Source organism: Ambystoma mexicanum, chromosome 8, assembly GCF_040938575.1.
Source record: "Ambystoma mexicanum isolate Mex_15411 chromosome 8, UKY_AmexF1_1, whole genome shotgun sequence".
Taxonomy (NCBI): Eukaryota; Metazoa; Chordata; class Amphibia; order Caudata; family Ambystomatidae; genus Ambystoma; species Ambystoma mexicanum.
Window position 1 is genome coordinate 1,714,250,265 of NC_090929.1, and position 18,699 is coordinate 1,714,268,963.

The 18,699-nt window shown below is 54.1% G+C and overlaps 1 protein-coding gene across 2 annotated transcripts in view; it reads right to left on the minus strand.

The window, feature by feature from the left end:
• CHST15 (carbohydrate sulfotransferase 15) overlaps nucleotides 1–18,699 on the minus strand; it is a 615,742-nt gene that overhangs the window by 444,921 nt on the left and 152,122 nt on the right. For both annotated transcript variants that reach the window (XM_069612030.1, XM_069612031.1), the window contains exon 2: nucleotides 15,576–15,662. The gene's annotated coding sequence lies outside the window, so the exon portion shown is untranslated. The remainder of the gene's footprint in view (nucleotides 1–15,575; nucleotides 15,663–18,699) is intronic.

Here is an 18,699-nt window from a genome sequence, read left to right on the forward strand (position 1 = left end):
AGGGTGGCATCGCAGACCAGGAACAGGTGGAAGAGAGGCTCCCCAAGCAGAGGTAAGGGGAGGTTGCTCCAGAGGGTGGCAGTGCAGATGGGGAACAGGTGGAAGAAAGGCTCCTCATACAGCGGTAGGGAAAGGTTCTTCCAGAGGGTGGCAGTGCAGACCGGGAACGGCTCGAAGAAAGGCTCCCCAAGCAGAGGTAGGGAAAGGTTCTTCCAGAGGGGGGCAAAGCAGACCGGGAACAGGTGGAAGAAAGGCTCCCCAAGCAGAGGTAGGTAGATGTTGTTCAAGAGGGTGGCAGTGCGGCCAGGAACAGGTGCAAGAAAGGCTCCCCAAGCAGAGGTAGGGGGAGGTTCTTCCAGAGGGTGGCAGCACAGACTGGCAACAGGTGGAAGAAAGGCTCCTCAGGTAGAGGTAGGGGGAGGTTCTTCCAGAGGGTGGCAGCAGCTTTGGTAGGGGGAGGCTCCCCATGCAGAGGTAGGGGGAGGTTGTTCCAGGGGGTGGCAGCGCAGACCGGGAACAGGTGGAAGGAAGGCTTCCCACACAGAGGTAGGGGGATGTTGTTCCAAAGGCTGACAGCACAGACCGGGAACAGGTGGAAGAAAGGCTTCCCATGCAGAGGTAGGGGGAAGTTGCTCCAGGGGGTGGCAGCACAGACAGGGAACAGGTGGAAGAAAGGGTCCCTACGCAGAGGCAGGGGAAGTTTAAGGGCTCCCCAAGCAGAGGCAGGGAAGGGGGGGTTGTTCCAGCGGGTGGCAGCGCAGACCGGGAACAGGTGGAAGAAAGACTCCCCACGCAGCACTAGGGGCAGGTTGTTCCAGAGGGTGGCAGTGTGACTGGAAACAGGTGAAAGAAAGGCTCCCCACGCAGCGGTAGGGAAGGTTGTTCCAGAGGGTGGCAGTGCAGACAGGGAACAGGTGGAAGAAAGGCTCCCAAAGCAGAGGTAGGGGGAGGTTGTTCCAGAGGGTGGCAGCGCAGACCGAGAATAGGTTGAAGAAAGGCTCCCCAAGCAGTGGTAAGGGGAGGTTCGTCCAGAGGGTGGCAGCGCAGACCGAGAAAAGGTGGAAAAAAGGCTCCCCAAGCAGAGGTAGGGGGAGGTTGTTCCAAAGGGTGGCAGCGCAGACCGGAAAAAGGTGGAAGAAAGGCTCCCCAAGCAGAGGTAGGGGGAGGTTCTTCCAGAGGGTGGCAGCGCAGACCGGGAACAGGTGGAAGAAAGGTTCCCCAAGCAGAGGTAGGGAGAGGTTGTTCCAGGGGTTGGCAGCGCAGACTGGGAACAGGTGCAAGAAAGGCTACCCAAGCAGAGGTAGGGGGACGTTTTTCCAGAGGGTGGCAGCGCGGACCAGGAACAGGTGGAAGAAAGGCTCCCCAAGCAGAGGTAGGGGAGGTTGCTCCAGAGGGTGGCAGCGCAGCCCAGGAACAGGTGGAAGAAAGGCTCCCCAAGCAGAGGTAGGGGGGGGGTTGTTTCAAAGGGGTGGCAGCGCAGACTGGGAACAGGTGGAAGAAATGCTTCCCAAGCAGAAGTAGGGGGAGGCAAGCAGAGGTAGGGGGAGGCTGTTCCAGGGGGTGACAATGCAGACCGGGAACAGGTGGAAGAAAGGCTCCCCAAATAGAGGTAGGGGGAGGTTCTTCCAGAGGGTGGCAGCGCAGTCCGGAACAGGTGGAAGAAAGGCTCCCCAAGCAGAGGTAGGGAGAGGTTGTTCCAGAGGGTGGCAGCGCAGACGGGGAACAGGTTGTTGGGAAGGCTCCCAAAGCAGAGGCAGGGGGAGATTGCTCCAGAGGGTGGCAGCGCAGCCTGGGAACAGGTGGAAGAAAGGCGCCTCAAGCAGAGGTAGGGGAAGGTTGTTTCAGGGGGTGGCAGCACAAACCGGGAACAGGTGGAAGAAAGGCTCCGCAAGCAGCGGTAGGGGGAGGTTATTCCAGAGAGTGGCAGTGCAGACCGGAAACAGGTGGAAGAAAGGGCCCCAAAGCAGAGGTAGGGGGAGGTTGCTCCATAGGGTTGCAGTGCAGACCAAGAACAGGTGGAAGAAAGGCTCCCCAAGCAGTGGCAGGGGGAGGTTGTTTCAAAGGGTGGCAGCGCAGACTGGGAACAGGTGGAAGAAATGCTCCCCAAGCAGAAGTAGGGGGAGGCAAGCAGAGGTAGGGGGAGGTTGCACCAGAGGGTGGCAGTACAGACCAGGAACAGGTGGAAGAAAGGCTCCCCACGCAGAGGTAGGGGGAGGTTGCTCCAGAGGGTGGCAGCGCAGACCGGGAACAGGTGGAAGAAAGGCTCCCCAAGCAGAGGTAGGGGGAGGCTGCTCCAGAGGGTGGCAGTGCAGACCAGGAACAGGTCGAAGAAAGTCTCCCCACGCAGCGGTAGGGAAGGTTGTTCCAGAGGGTGGCAGCGCAGACCGGGAACAGTTGGAAGAAAGGCTCCTCACGCAGAGGTAGGGGTAGGTTGCACCAGAGGGTGGCAGCACAGACCAGGAACAGGTGGAAGAAAGGCTCCCCACACAGAGGTAAGGGAAGGTTGCTCCAGACAATGGCAGCGCAGACCGGGAACAGGTGGAAGAAAGGCTGCCCATGCAGAGGTAGGGGGAGGATGCGGGTGGCAGTGCAGATCGGGAACAGGTGGAAGAAAGGCTCCCCAAGCAGAGGTAGGGAGAGGTTGTTCCAGAGGGTGGCAGTGCAGACTGGGAACAGGTGGAAGAAAGGCTCCCAAAGCAGAGGTAGGGGGAGGTTGTTCCAGAGGGTGGCAGTGCAGACCGGGAACAGGTTGAAGAAAGGCTCCCCAAGCAGAGGTAAGGGGTGGTTACTCCAGAGGGTGGCATCGCAGACCGAGAACAGGTGGAAGAAAGGCTCCCCAAGCAGAGGTAGGGGGAGGTTGTTCCAGAGGGTGGCAGCGCAGACCGGCAATAGGTTGAAGAAAGGCTCCAAAAGCAGAGGTAGGGGGAGGTTGTTCCAGAGGGTGGCAGCGCAGACCGAGAACAGGTGGAAGAAAGGCTCCCCAAGTAGAGGTAGCGGGACGTTCTTCCAGAGGGTGGCAGCGCAGACCGGAACAGGTGGAAGAAAGGATCCCCAAGCAGAGGTAAGGGGTGGTTACTCCAGAGGGTGGCATCGCAGACCGAGAACAGGTGGAAGAAAGGTTCCCCAAGCAGAGGTAGGGGGAGGTTGTTCCAGAGGGTGGCAGCGCAGACCGGCAATAGGTTGAAGAAAGGCTCCAAAAGCAGAGGTAGGGGGAGGTTGTTCCAGAGGGTGGCAGCGCAGACCGAGAACAGGTGGAAGAAAGGCTCCCCAAGTAGAGGTAGCGGGACGTTCTTCCAGAGGGTGGCAGCGCAGACCGGAACAGGTGGAAGAAAGGATCCCCAAGCAGAGGTAGGGGGAGGTTCTCCAAGAGGGTGGGAGGGCATACCGGGAACACGTGGAAGAAAGGCTCCTCAAGCAGAGGTCGGGAGAGGTTGTTCCAGGGGCTGGCAGCGCAGACCAGGAACAGGTGGAAGAAAGGCTCCCCACGCAGGGGTAGGGAGACATTGTTCCAAAGGGTGGCAGCTCAGACCGGGAACAGGTGGAAGAAAGGCGCGCAAAGCATACGTAGGGGGAGGTTGCTCCAGAGGGTGGCAGCGCAGTCCGGGAACAGGTGGAAGAAAGGCTCCGCAAACAGAGGTAGGGGGAGATTGTTTCAGAAGGTGGCAGCACAAACCGGGAACAGGTGGAAGAAAGGCTCCCCAAGCAGTGGTAGGGGGAGGTTATTCCAGAGAGTGGCAGTGCAGACCGGGAACAGGTGGAAGAAAGGCTCCCAAAGCAGAGGTAGGGGGAGGATGCTCTAGAGTGTGGCAGCGCAGACGGGGAAAAGGAGGAAGAAAGGCTCCCCAAACAGAGGGTAGCAGTGCAGACCGGGAGCAGCCCGAAGAAAGGCTCCCCAAGCAGAGGTAGGAGGAGGTTCTTCCAGAGGGTGGCAGCAGCTTTGGTAGGGGGAGGTTGTTCCAGAGGGTGGCAGCCAGACCGGGAACAGGTGGAAGAAAGGTTCCAAAAGCAGTGGTAGGGAGAGGTTGTTCCAGAGGGTGTCAGCGCAGACCGGGAACAGGTGGAAGAAAGGCTCCCCAAGCAGTGGCAGGAGGAGGTTCCTCCATAAGGTGGCAGCGCAGACCAGAAACAGGTGGAAGAAAGGCTCCCCAAGCAGAGGTAGGGGGAGGTTCTTCCAGACAGTGGCAGCGCAGACCGGGAAGAGGTGGAAGAAAGGCTCCCCAAGCAGAGGTAGGGGGAGGTTCTCCCAGGGGGTGGCATCGCAGACCGAGAACAGGTGGAAGAAAGGCTACCCAAGCAGAGGTAGGGGGAGGTTGTTACAGGGGGTGGCAGAGCAGACCAGGAACAGGTGGAAGAAAGGCTCCCCCTGCAGAGGTAGGGGAAGGTTGTTCCAGGGGGTGGCAGCGCAGATCGGGAACAGGTGGAAGAAAGGATTCCCACACAGAGGTAGGGGGATGTTATTCCAAAGGGTGGCAGCACAACTGGGAACAGGTGGAAGAAAGGCTCCTAACGCAGAGGTAGGCGAGGTTGTTCCAGAGCGTGGCAGCGAAGACCGAAAATAGGTTGAAGAAAGGCTCCCCAAGCAGTGGTAAGGGGGGGTTCCTCCAGAGGGTGGCAGCGCAGACCGTGAAAAGGTGGAAGAAAGGCTCCCCAAGCAGAGGTAGGGGGAGGTTGTTCCAGAGGGTGGCAGCGCAGACCGGAAAAAGGTGGAAGAAAGGCTCCCCAAGCAGAGGTAGGGGGAGGTTCTTCCAGAGGGTGGCAGCGCAGACTGGAACAGGTGGAAGAAAGGCTCCCCAAGCAGAGGTAGGGGGAGGTTCTCCCAGAGGGTGGGAGCGCATACCGGGAACATGTGGAAGAAAGGCTCCCCAAGCAGAGGTAGGGAGAGGTTGTTCCAGGGGTTGGCAGCGCAGACCGGGAACAGGTGCAAGAAAGGCTCCCCAAGCAGAGGTAGGGGGACGTTTTTCCAGAGGGTGGCAGCGCGGACCGGGAACAGGTGGAAGAAAGGCTCCCCAAGCAGAGGTAGGGGTAGTTGCTCCAGAGGGTGGCAGCACAGCCCAGGAACAGGTGGAAGAAAGGCTCCCCAAGCAGAGGTAGGGGGAGGTTGTTTCAAAGGGGTGGCAGCACAGACTGGGAACAGGTGGAAGAAATGCTTCCCAAGCAGAAGTAGGGGGAGGCAAGCAGAGGTAGGGGGCGCTGTTCCAGGGGGTGACAACGGAGACCGGGAACAGGTGGAAGAAAGGCTCCCCAAATAGAGGTAGGGGGAGGTTCTTCCAGAGGGTGGCAGCGCAGTGCGGAACAGGTGGAAGAAACGCTCCCCAAGCAGAGGTAGGGAGAGGTTGTTCCAAAGGTTGGCAGCGCAGACTGGGAACAGGTGGAAGAAAGTCTCCCCACACAGAGGTAGGGGGACGTTGTTCCAGAGGGTGGCAGCGCAGACTGGGAACAGGTGGAAGAAAGGCGCCCCAAGCAGAGGTAGGGGAAGGTTGTTTCAGGGGGTGGCAGCACAAACCGGGAACAGGTGGAAGAAAGTCTCTGCAAGCAGCAGTAGGGGGAGGTTATTCCAGAGAGTGGCAGTGCAGACCGGAAACAGTGGAAGAAAGGGCCCCAAGCAGAGGTAGGGGGAGGTTGCTCCATAGGGTTGCAGCGCAGACCAAGAACAGGTGAAAGAAAGGCTCCCCAAGCAGTGGCAGGGGGAGGTTGTTTCAGAGGGTAGCAGCGCAGACTGGGAACAGGTGGAAGAAATGCTCCCTAAGCAGAGGTAGGGGGAGGTTGTTCCAGAGGGTGGCAGCGCAGACCGAGAACAGGTGGTAGAAAGGCTCCCCAAGTAGAGGTAGGGGGACGTTCTTCCAGAGGGTGGCAGTGCAGACCGGAACAGGTGGAAGAAAGGCTCCCCAAGCAGAGGTAGGGGGATGTTCTCCCAGAGGGTGGGAGCGCATACCGGGAACAGGTTGAAGAAAGGCTCCTCAAGCAGAGGTCGGGAGAGGTTGTTCCAGGGGTTGGCAGCGCAGACCAGGAACAGGTGGAAGAAAGGCTCCCCACGCAGGGTTAGGGGGACGTTGTTCCAGAGGGTGGCAGCTCAGACCGGGAACAGGTGGAAGAAAGGCTCCCCAAGCAGAGGTAGGGGGAGGTTGTTTCAGAGGGTGGCAGCGCAGACCGGGAACAGGTGGAAGAAAGGCTCGCAAAGCAGAGGTAGGGGGAGGTTGCTCCAGAGGGTGGCAGCGCAGCCCAGGAACAGGTGGAAGAAAGGCTCTCCAAGCAAAGGTAGGGGGAGATTGTTTCAGAGGGTGGCAGCACAAACCGGGAACAGGTGGAAGAAAGGCTCCCCAAGCAGTGGTAGGGGGAGGTTATTCCAGAGAGTGGCAGTGCAGACCGGGAACAGGTGGAAGAAAGGCTCCCAAAGCAGAGGTAGGGGGAGGTTGCTCCAGAGTGTGGCAGCGCAGACGGGGAACAGGTGGAAGAAAGGCTCCCCAAGCAGAGGGTAGCAGTGCAGACCGGGAACAGCTCGAAGAAAGGCTCCCCAAGCAGAGGTAGGAGGAGGTTCTTCCAGAGGGTGGCAGCAGCTTTGGTAGGGGGAGGTTGTTCCAGAGTGTGGCAGCGAAGACCGGGAACAGGTGGAAGAAAGGCTCCAAAAGCAGTGGTAGGGGGAGGTTGTTCCAGAGGGTGTCAGTGCAGACCGGGAACAGGTGGAAGAAAGGCTCCCCAAGCAGAGGTAGGGGGAGGTTCTTCCAGACAGTGGCAGCGCAGACCGGGAAGAGGTGGAAGAAAGGCTCCCCAAGCAGAGGTAGGGGGAGGTTCTCCCAGAGGGTGCCAGCACAGACCGGGAACAGGTGGAAGAAAGGCTCCCCCAAGCAGTGGTAGGGGGAAGTTGTTCCAGGGGGTGGCAACGCAGACCGAGAACAGGTGGAAGAAAGGCTACCCAAGCAGAGGTAAGGGGAGGTTGTTCCAGGGGGTGGCAGCGCAGACCGGGAACAGGTGGAAGAAAGGCTTCCCACACAGAGGTAGGGGGATGTTATTCCAAAGGGTGTCAGCACAACTGGGAACAGGTGGAAGAAAGGCTCCTAACGCAGAGGTAGGGGAGGTTTAAAGGCTCCCCAAGCAGAGGCAGAGAAGGAGAGGTTCTTCCAGAGGGTGGCAGTGCAGTCTGGGAACAGGTGGAAGAAAGGCTCCTCAGGCAGAGGTAGGGGGAGGTTGTTCCAGAGGGTGGCAGCAGCTTTGGTAGGGGGAGGTTATTCCAGAGAGTGGCAGTGCAGACCGGGAACAGGTGGAAGAAAGGCTCCCAAAGCAGAGGTAGGGGGAGGTTGCTCCAGAGTGTGGCAGCGCAGACGGGGAACAGGTGGAAGAAAGGCTCCCCAAGCAGAGGGTAGCAGTGCAGACCGGGAACAGCTCGAAGAAAGGCTCCCCAAGCAGAGGTAGGAGGAGGTTCTTCCAGAGGATGGCAGCAGCTTTGGTAGGGGGAGGTTGTTCCAGAGGGTGTCAGCGAAGACCGGGAACAGGTGGAAGAAAGGCTCCAAAAGCAGTGGTAGGGGGAGGTTGTTACAGAGGGTGTCAGCGCAGACCGGGAACAGGTGGAAGAAAGGCTCCCCAAGCAGTGGCAGGAGGAGGTTGCTCCAGAAGGTGGCAGCGCAGACCAGAAACAGGTGGAAGAAAGGCTCCCCAAGCAGAGGTAGGGGGAGGTTCTTCCAGACAGTGGCAGCGCAGACCGGGAAGGGGTGGAAGAAAGGCTCCCCAAGCAGAGGTAGGGGGAGGTTCTCCCAGAGGGTGCCAGCACAAACCGGGAACAGGTGGAAGAAAGGCTCCCCCAAGCAGCGGTAGGGGGAGGTTGTTCCAGGGGGTGGCAACGCAGACCGAGAACAGGTGGAAGAAAGGCTACCCAAGCAGAGGTAGGGGGAGGTTGTTCCAGGGGGTGGCAGCGCAGACCGGGAGCAGGTGGAAGAAAGGCTTTCCACACAGAGGTAGGGGGATGTTATTCCAAAGGGTGTCAGCACAACTGGGAACAGGTGGAAGAAAGGCTCCTAACGCAGAGGTAGGGGAGGTTTAAAGGCTCCCCAAGCAGAGGCAGAGAAGGAGAGGTTCTTCCAGAGGGTGGCAGTGCAGTCTGGGAACAGGTGGAAGAAAGGCTCCTCAGGCAGAGGTAGGGGGAGGTTGTTCCAGAGGGTGGCAGCAGCTTTGGTAGGGGGAGGTTGTTTCAGAGGGTGGCAGCGAAGACCGGGAACAGGTGGAAGAAAGGCTCCAAAAGCAGTGGTAGGGGGAGGTTGTTCCAGAGGGTGGCAGCGCAGACCGGGAACAGGTGGAAGAAAGGCTCCCCAAGCAGAGGTAGGGGGAGATTGTTCCAGAGGGTGGCAGCGCATACCGGAAACAGGTGGAAGAAAGGCTCCACAAGCTGAGGTAGGGGGAGGTTCTTCCAGACAGTGGCAGCGCAGACCAGGAAGAGGTGGAAGAAAGGCTCCCCAAGCAGAGGTAGGGGGAGGTTCTCCCAGTGGGTGCGAGCACAGACCGGGAACAGGTGGAAGAAAGGCTACCCCAAGCAGAGGTAGGGGGAGGTTGTTCCAGGTTTTTGGCAGAGCAGACGGGAACAGGTGGAAGAAAGGCTCCCGAGGCAGAGGTAGGGGGAGGTTGTTCCAGGGGGTGGCAGCGCAGACCGGGAACAGGTGGATGATGAAAGGCTTCCCACACAGAGGTAGGGGGATGTTGTTCCAAAGGGTGGCAGCGCAGACCGGGAACAGGTGGAAGAAAGGCTCCGCAGGCAGAGGTAGGGAGAAGTTGCTCCAGGGGGTGGCAGCACAGACTGGGAACAGGTGGAAAAAAAGGCTCCTCAGGCAGAGGTAGGGGAGGTTTAAAGGCTTCCCAAGCAGAGGCAGAGAAGGGGAGTTTGTTCCAGAGGGTGGCAGCGCAGACCGGTAACAGGTGGAAGAAAGACTCCCCACGCAGCAGTAGGGAAGGTTGTTCCAGAGGGTGGCAGCGCAGACCGGGAACAGGTGGGAAAAAGGCTCCCCATGCAGAGGTACGGGTAGGTTGCACCAGAGGGTGGCAGTGCAGACCGGGAACAGGTGGAAGAAAGGCTCCTAATGCAGAGGTAGGGGGAGGTTGTTCAAGATGGTTGCAGCGCAGACCGGGAACAGGTGGAAGAAAGGCTCCCCATGCAGAGGTAGGGAGAGGATGCTCCAGAGGGTGGCAGTGTAGACCGGGAACAGGTGGAAGAAAGGCTCCCTAAGCAGAGGTAGGGAAAGGTTCTTCCAGAGGGTGGCAGTGCGACCAGGAATAGGTGGAAGAAAGGCTCCCCAAGCAGAGGTAGGGGGAGGTTCTTCCAAAGGGTGGCAGCACAGACCAGCAACAGGTGGAAGAAAGGCTCCCAAAGCAGAGGTAGGGGGAGGTTGCTCCAGAGGGTGGGAGCGCAGACCGAGAACAGGTGGAAGAAAGGCTCCCCAAGCAGAGGTAGGGGGAGGGTGTTCCAGAGGGTGGCAGCGCAGACCGGAAACAGGTGGAAGAAAGGCTCCCCAAGCAGAGGTAGGGGGAGGTTCTTCCAGAGGGTGGCAGCGCAGACCGCAATAGGTGGAAGAAAGGCTCCCCAAGCAGAGGTAGGGAAAGGTTGTTCCAGAGGGTGGCAGCGCAGACCGGGAACAGTTGGAAGAAAGGCTCCCCAAGCAGAGGTAGGGGGAGGTTCTTCCAGAGGGTGGCAGCGCAGACCACAACAGGTGGAAGAAAGGCTCTGCAGGCAGAGGTAGGGGGAAGTTGCTCCAGAGGGTGGCAGCACAGACTGGGAACAGGTGGAAGAAAGGCTCCCCACGCAGAGGTAGGGGAGGTTTAAAAGCTCCCCAAGCAGAGGCAGAGAAGGGGAGGTTGTTCCAGAGGGTGGCAGTACAGACCGGGAACAGGTGAAAGAAAGACTCCCCAGGCAGCAGTAGGGAAGGTTGTTCCAGAGGGTGGCAGCGCAGACCGGGAACAGGTGGAAGAAAAGATCCCAACGCAGAGGTAGGGGTAGGTTGCACCAGAGGGTGGCAGTGCAGACCGGGAACAGGTGAAAGAAAGGCTCCCCATGCAGAGGCAGGGGGAGGTTGCTCCAGATGGTGGCAGCGCATACCGGGAACAGGTGGAAGAAAGGCTCCCCATGCAGAGGTAGGGGGAGGATGCTCCAGAGGGAGGTAGTGCAGACCGGGAACAGGTGGAAGAAAGGCTCCCAAGCAGAGGTAGAGGGAGGCTGCTCCAGAGGGTGGCAGCGCAGACCGGGAACAGGTGGAAGAAATGCTCCCCAAGCAGAGGTAGGAAAAGGTTCTTCCAGAGGGTGGCAGCGCATACCGGGAGCAGGCGGAAGAAAGGCTCCCCAAGCAGAGGTAGGGAGAGGTTGTTCCAGAGGGTGGCAGTGCGACCAGGAACAGGTGGAAGAAAGGCTCCCCAAGCAGAGGTAGGGGGAGGTTCATCCAAAGGGTGGCAGCACAGACCGGCAACAGGTGGAAGAAAGGCTCCCCAAGCAGAGGGAGGGGGAGGTTCTTCCAGAGCGTGGCGGTGCAGACCAGGAGGTTCTTCCAGAGGGTGGCAGCGGAGACCGCAACAGGTGGAAGAAAGGCCCCCCAAGCAGAGGTAGGGAAAGGTTGTTCCAGAGGGTGGCAGCGCAGACCGGGAACAGGTTTAAGAAAGACTCCCTACGCAGAGGTAGGGGGAGGTTCTTCCAGAGGGTGGCAGTGCAGACCAGGAAAAGGTGTAAGAAAAGCTACCCAAGCAGAGGTAGAGGGAGGCAAGCAGAGGTTGGGGAGGTTGTTCTAGAGGATGGCAGCGCAGCCCGGGAAGCTAGAACCGCCCACTCCACTTGCCACGGGTTTACTGCACATTTCAAAAGGGAGTAAAACAGGAAAGCAAACCCGTGCACCTTTGTGAAACAGGGGAATGTGCAACACACTGAAGGTTTTTATTTCTAAAATTACAATACGCATTTAATTTTAACTAGGACGGCAGGAGTTTGCACTGCTGTGGTCTTGCTTGCATTGCATTTTTATCCTGCTGGTCCGGATAGAGACTGTGAAGTCCAGTCCATTTGTAAATGCTGGGCGCATGCCACCTGCCTGTGGCTCTAATGTATGCAAGGGGGCTGGCCAGCACATCATTTGCACCGGTGCATGCCTCCAGAGAAATGCACAAGCCACCTTGGCAATAAGGTAACCTGCGCATCTCCTGTCGATTAGAAAATGCACGTATAACTCAAGCGGACGCACCATCTACTGCGAACAATCACATTGAAGATGCTCTCCTTATAAGTGTGGCGGAACCTGCACAACTGCCCAACCATTCTCATTTATTGCGACAATCAAGATCATGCCCCCCCCTTAAAATGGTCCCTGCATCGAACTGCGAGGACAATGAAAGACGCACAGTAAAAATGTGACGGAGGCGGACACTGTGTTGATGGGCAACATCCATATGGAGTTAGCCGCGGAATTCACTGCATCTCTTAAATGCCTGGGATCCAAGACTATTGAGCACACTGTCTATGCAATCCATCAATTACCTTGTGATAGAGCACGTTTGGCATTAGAACGTAATATCATGGTGGTAATAATGGGGGAAGCAAAGGTGGACAAGTGGGAGTATGGGTGCTCCTCCACACTTCTTAAATAATGATAACCACTGAATGCACGCCCCTGAACTCTCTCACCAGAAACAATACAACCCGCTAGGGAAAAAAGGCCAAGAGATTCCTGCAAGGATAACAAGTTTTAATGATACAAAAAATCAGTGGGCCAGCAAAGAACTCTGCAGCTCAGGAACATTCTGAGCAAAAAGGGTGCAAGCAAGAGCTTAAAAAGGGGCACAACATCATCAGTATACAGCTGGTTGGTGCGGCCGTATTCATGGTCAGCCTGCTCCATAGGGGATGCCAGGCCATTGGACGCAGCCCCGTCTGTCCGTCTTCCATCACGTGGTGTCAGCTGGGCTCATCGTCTCCAGGGAACCAAGGTCGAGAATACAATTGAATGTGTTACTATAAAAATGCTAATCTGTTGCTACACAGGGCACCAGAAACACTTGTGTAGAAGCGCGTTATATATGACATATCACATCATGGGCTGGTATAGGGGTAAGCTCGAGGTCACTGTGACTCGCACACATTTAACTCATCCAAGTTGCTTCTTCCGGCGCCCAAGGCTTCCACCCTCACTTTTGAACTAAAGTTTATCCCTCCCTGCACCTTCCTTGCATTACACATCATGCCATTGTAAAGTACCAATAGGATGAACATTCACTTACATCTTTTATGGTTGTCTGGTTTATGGTCGGTGGTCTAGGGTTAGCTGGTATCTTGGAAATCAGGGGTTTTGGGACTCGGACAGTTGTAGGGGCTATAGCTTGTAGTTGGCTGGTTTTGGGGTCAGAGGCTTGCTCTGACCTGGTTGTGATAACACATACAGGAGCAACTGTTGTAGAACAAAGGAGGGTTTCTGTGGAAATGAACAGCGCAGGTCTCTCTCTCGTCAGCGTTTGGGCCTATTCAGGTTTCTTCATCAGGTTTGCGGCCTGTGTCTACCGCGCTGCCATCTAGGCCCAATGTTTCTGCCATAGCTACAAAATATAGCCTGTTTACTCTAAGCATCTACAGTTCGCGCAATATTATGTCTGCAGGTCTCTTGGGACGTCTTCCTAGCCCCTGGCATATCACTGGTGTCTTTATGGGATTCGCCTAATCCTAAAGAACCTAGTGGGGTGGAAAAGGTTCATTTCCTTCCCAACACCACTCTGATACTAAGAGCCAGATTCATGGAATGATCTGCATAGAAAATAGGGACTTTGCACGCCAAACCATGCGCAGAATCCTGTTTGTCGATTCATGGAATGGACTGCGCAGTAGTTTTCGTACTTTGCAGTGACTTCGCGCAAGCTCAGCACATCACTGGGAGAGGCCTTGCATGCGGTGCTTGGCGCGAGACAGAACGCAGAGCGTGGGCATGGCCTGCGCAGATGGCCGGCTAGGGTGCGGAACTCGGAAAATGAGGCCGAACAAGGGAAAATGTGGGAATTACGAGAGATGGCCCGCATGCTGACCATTGCACGCCCATTTCTGCGCGGAACAATACGCATTCATGGATCTTACTGTGCAACCTTTCAGCAGGGAAATGGCCACACAAGGCCTCATTCTATCCACTACCCGAAGGCAGGAGTACAGACACTTGCACATAGGATTTACTGCACAGAGGTAAGATCGGGTGTCGGATTTAGGGGTGCGTGTACGCAGCCAGGTTTACGTCTAATTTAGGGGTGCATGTACACAGTGTAGCCGGGTGCGGGTAACAGTTATGGGGGACCCCACTCAGGGTCCCCAAGATGCAGGCCTGCCGCGGGGTACCCCACGCACTGTTTAAAGGGTGCATGTACTTGCACCCGGGGAGCATACAAAGGTAGGTGTTTCTGACTGTTTTTGATTTGCCCGGGGTGGGGGGTGTCAGGGGCGTTCCGGCCGTGACTTGCATATGTGGTTATTTTGCACGAACAATTCCATGAATATGCGGAGTCGCAGGGTCATTCTCAGTGCACAGGCTGTGTGGGATCTCTGTGCACTTTTCCATGATTTGGGCACCTAGTCTCGACTTTTTCTGTATATGCACATAGTGCTTGCAGTTATTGACTTTCCCCATGTTTATAGTGCCTGGACGATTACAGGAAGCAGGTCCTCAAAGTTGCCTATTGCTAGAGCAGCTTTTGGTGCGCACACGTTTTTCGGCAGTGTCAGTCTGGAGAAGTTAAATTGGAATCTCTTTAAGCCAGTTTTTAGCCACATGTCATTTCTGTTCCCCAGTTTTCTGCATTCAAATAACTAACAATTTTTTTTACATATGCAGCTAGAATGCTGATTCTAAGTTTAAAACTATGGCATTTAAACAATTGTAGCCTATGTGACACTCAAAAGTAGGTCACTCATTTCTTTTAAACATTTAGATTTTTAGTGTCTTTCAGTCCAAATTTACTTAAACTGCTGAAATCCACAGCTCAGCCAGTCTTGTGATGAACATTGTTTTAGGCTCATCCTCTTTCCAGATTTTGTATGCCCACAAGACTTTATTCTGCCAGATGTCCGCGGGTGTTCAGTGAGATTTTTGGATGTGTTGCAAATAGGCATTTTGAGCTGGCATTCAGAGAAACAAAAGGTGATTTTGAAGTGCGGTTTTTCCTTTGGCACACATTTCACTCATGGCACCCCGGCCCATCCTGCTCACACTGGTGGGTGGCAAGTTAGGCAACCATTTTAGTGTGCACAACTGCGCGGTTTTCATAGATTCTGGCGCACATGTGGGCTTTTTCGGCCATCTTGGATTTCCTAAGCCCACAGCACCAAATGTTGTAACATAATAGTCCAAACGTGGGTCAGGACACCCAACAGCATAGGGATCAAATGGGCCAGCTAGTCTCATTCATATGTGTATGGTGCCCCCACCCCTGCCCCAATGCCAGGTCGAAAGGGGGATACCCACCAGCATCTGAAGTCACTCTTGGGTTCTGCACCCCGAATGATCTTAATACTTTGGAATAAACTCACAGAAGGGGTGTTCTGTGTTGATTACAGCCTGTAGAAGGACCATTCGCCCAAACATACATTTTAAAATCACATCACATGTGAAAATAACTTTCTAATGAAAACTCACTAGAAGAAAGAGCTTGAAAAATATCCTTTTTGAACAATGTACTCCTTCAATAGATTGAACTCACTGACTTATGGGGGAGGTGGGGTCAGCACAAATAAGGCACAGGACTATTAATCATTCCAAAAAAACAAAGACCATTTACTTACAGAAGGGAAGTTAAAAATAAACCGAAATATGTTTTTTTTTTAAAAGCACTGTAAAAGTAATGCATAAAACAAAAAGGTTGTGTTATTCAGAAAGAAAAAAAATGGCAAGAAGCCACTTAGAAAGAAGCTGCTACTAAATAAATGTTTGTGTGCATGCCTCCCCCCCCGGCCCCCAACTGAGCACAAGAGCTCTTCAACTTTTGGCGGCAACTCTTGAAGCACCTGAGGAGACCGGTTCTACAGAGTGCGGTCCTTTTGCACTAAACATTGAACAGACGTTAAAGATGGAGAGCCATCTTTCTGGAGACTTGAAGGGGGCGCACTGGCAAGACCCCGTGCAGCTCTTCAAGTGCCATCGTTGCAAGTTAAAGAGGTCTTGTGCCGCTGCCTTGTGTGGGTAAAACTCTTAGCTAACCCCAGAACATCCAAACCTAAACCAATTCTGCACCCTCTAGCTGGGGTCAGCCCTACTACCTGTACATGACAAGAACCCCAGATTCTAGAACTATGTGTTAGAGCGGCAATAATCTATTACATTAATACCATGGCAGAGAATAGCGCACTTAAGGCGTGCAACCTTGTGATTGCTTCACGTCCCACCCCTCGCCCCCGCCACCCGGTACAGCCGTACCCTTCCTCCGTGCCCCTCTGTACCCTATCCCCTACCCCCCCACTCCCCCCGCCGATATCTGTTCTGCAAAACGCTCTGTTGCTTCTCGAAGCCTGGGCCATGCTCAATAAATACAATAATAATAATAATAATAATAATAATAATAATAATAATAATAATAATAATAATAATAATAATTACCTTTTTAGCATCTTCCCTCCAGGGCGGCCCTTTGCAGAGAGGACCTCTCAGTGTCTAGCCAGCAATCACTGCCTGCTTTCTCACCATCTAGAAACCAAGACATGCCATTGGATGAGTGGCTTCTGGACATCACTCATTTGTACTCATTATTATTTAATTCGATATATGTCATAACTTTGTGATCCTCTTCGTATCTGGCACAGCGCACAGTTATTGAATAAAAACACAGTACATTTGTAAAGCATGTGCTGTCCCTCCCCTGCCCCCATGGGGACCGGCAACAGCACAGGACAAAAATAAACAAGTGTGCTCGTGCTGATAGTACATCGAAGGGAAACTGGCACGTGACCGGTGGTAGAAGAAAATGTTGCTTATCCCTGCGTCATACACGTTTCTATTGCGCTATACTTAAGACCAACACATTTATCATGTGTTTAAAATGGCTTTAAAAACCCTTTGACATGAAATGCGCAGTCACACATGCTACAACGCCACCTACCAGCCATCATTGGAAGTTCAACTCCAGTTCAGAGCCACCTCAGCAAAGCATTGTGGGTATGCAGATTAGCCAAAATCCAAGCTTCTTGCTCCAGAAAATAGTCTATGTCTGACAGGGCAGTGCTACTTTATACAAAGCTTAATCAACCCAAGACAGACGTGTAATCCAGCTCCAATGGATTGGGAGTATATATTGATTGATTTGTACACTTCACTATGCAAAATAAACTGCTTCTTGGTGCTTGAGACAGGGCAGGCTAAGTGAGATTACAGAGCTCAAGAGAACAGGAGGTAGGTGAGGGGTTACCAGCTTCCTAGTTAAGCAGCCGTCTCACTGTTCCAATAACACCGTAGATTGGAGGGGTGGGGGCTGAAGGGTTCCTCGTGGTGGTGGCTACAAGGCACAGATTTATGACATTTTAAATGAGTTCCTAATTTATGATCCTTTCAGAGAGTCAGCTCCACGCAACCCAAGTAATTCAGCAGCATGTCTATCACACCTCACCCACACGTCCCTGTCCCCATCCACACATGCAAAGCACATGTCCACCCCCCACTGCCATGCACCTCTAAACCACAAGTCCACATACACATCCCACTCATCAAATACAATTGACCTGCAAATCACACATGCATGACTATCAATGCCCATTCTGCAGTACTACATGCAGCAGAAGATGCAGGCCTCACCACCACTTCATTACACAGACAGGCTCACCCCCACCCCCACACCCACAGAAACCCCAGATGTCCTTACCCCCTACAGGATGCAGCATCCACCACAAGGACCGCAAAGGGAAGAGTGTAAGAGGAGGTGCTACAATTCACAAGACTTCCTGGTCATGCATCATCCAGGAGCATGCCACACGTGCATCCATGGAATTCCCGTCTTGCCACTTCCCGCTCATTCATGCTCTGACAGCTACCATCTGCCGGATGTACCAAATACCCCAAACAAATAAGTTATTTCCTGATGAAATCACAGTCCTCATCACAACAGCATCCATCAACAAAAAAACTACCAACTTCCTCTGAGAACGCCCCCTGCCCAGGAGTCACCAGTCAGAACCAGCCCACAGCAAAAGCAACACACTCAAGCTGCTATTCCCAGATGTCCAGCCTTTGTATCCCTCTCCCCTTCGATTGAACAGAACACGCAGTCATACCAATCCTGCTCCACCACACACCACTATCCCACAAGGACACCCCAACACTCTTTCAAGAACGTTGCCATGGATGTAGTGGAAGAAAGCCTCATCACGTTGGTCTCCGCGTCCAACCATTATGGGATTCTCAATCCCAGCTCTGCATTCGGAAATGCACCCTAGCCAGACCACTGACACCGATGCCCCACTGAAGCCTAGAATGCACACGTAGAAGCCCTCCATGCCGTCATATACACAGGAAATCACGGACAGCAAGTCTGCCATACACAGACGAGAAAGGGACGAGAGAAAATCCCACCAACTAGAACAACTGCTCAGTTTGCAGGGCCCTCATCACCCCAGACAAAGCAAACTATCACACAACCACCATCATGAAAGCATCCAACAAGAGCAAAGATATCTTCCCAGCCATGAAGACTGCATTAGTCAACTGCCAGACTCTGCAGTACAACAATGCGCTGAGCAATGCAACGCCATCAACAACTTCTTCACAGACAAGATAGACAAAAGAAGGCAACACGTTGACAGCTTCAAACACTCCACAGACATCACACACGCAAGCTTGCAACATTTCAAGATGGAATGAATTCACAACAATTACTCCAGGTGGCCTGGCCAACACCTTTGCAGCCTTCAAACCCAACACACCCAAAAGCCTCATCCTCACCTCCTCCATTGTGGAGGTCATCACAGGTGAAGCTCTCACACCATTTTCTAAAGGCCATCAACTCATCCGTCATACAAGACACCGTCCCAGATCAACTGAAAATGTGCTGAGGAAACCCAGACTTGACAAGGATGACCTGGCCAACTACTGCCCTGTTAAGCATCGACCCTTCTCAGCAAAGTAAATCAGAAGACTGTTGCCATCCATCGCTCAGCACAATCTCCTACAGGACTAGCAAGGTTCTCAAAATCCTAAACAATAGAGACCCCTGCTTACCTGTCCTGCTCACCCGATAGGTAGCCTTGAATTTTGTTAACCATGAAGCTCTCCTCAACATCCTGACCACACTCATGGACTTCGATGGAGCAAAACTGCAGTTCTTATCCTCCTGCTCCTTCAACATAGACCAATCCAGATGGACACCAGCACATCTGAGTGCCACTCAGTAGCCTGAGGACTTCCACATGGCTCCATCCTGTCCCCTGTTATCTTCAACTTCGGGATGGATCTTTTACTGTAACTCCTCGCCAACACCGAGATCAAGATACACCAATGCTCGGATGACTCAAGGCTTTACCTAAAGATCAATTGCATCACCAAAATCCAATGAGTCACTGACCGTCCATCCCTAAGCCAAGCCTGGATGTCAAGCACCTGACGCACAACTTAACAAAGACCAAATTAATTCTCCTAGATAACCCCACCAACCATGCCAGAGTTCAAACTTAGCCGACTGACATGAGGCTCAAGAGATTCCCTCATGATCTCTACCCCAGTTTAGAAGCACTCATTG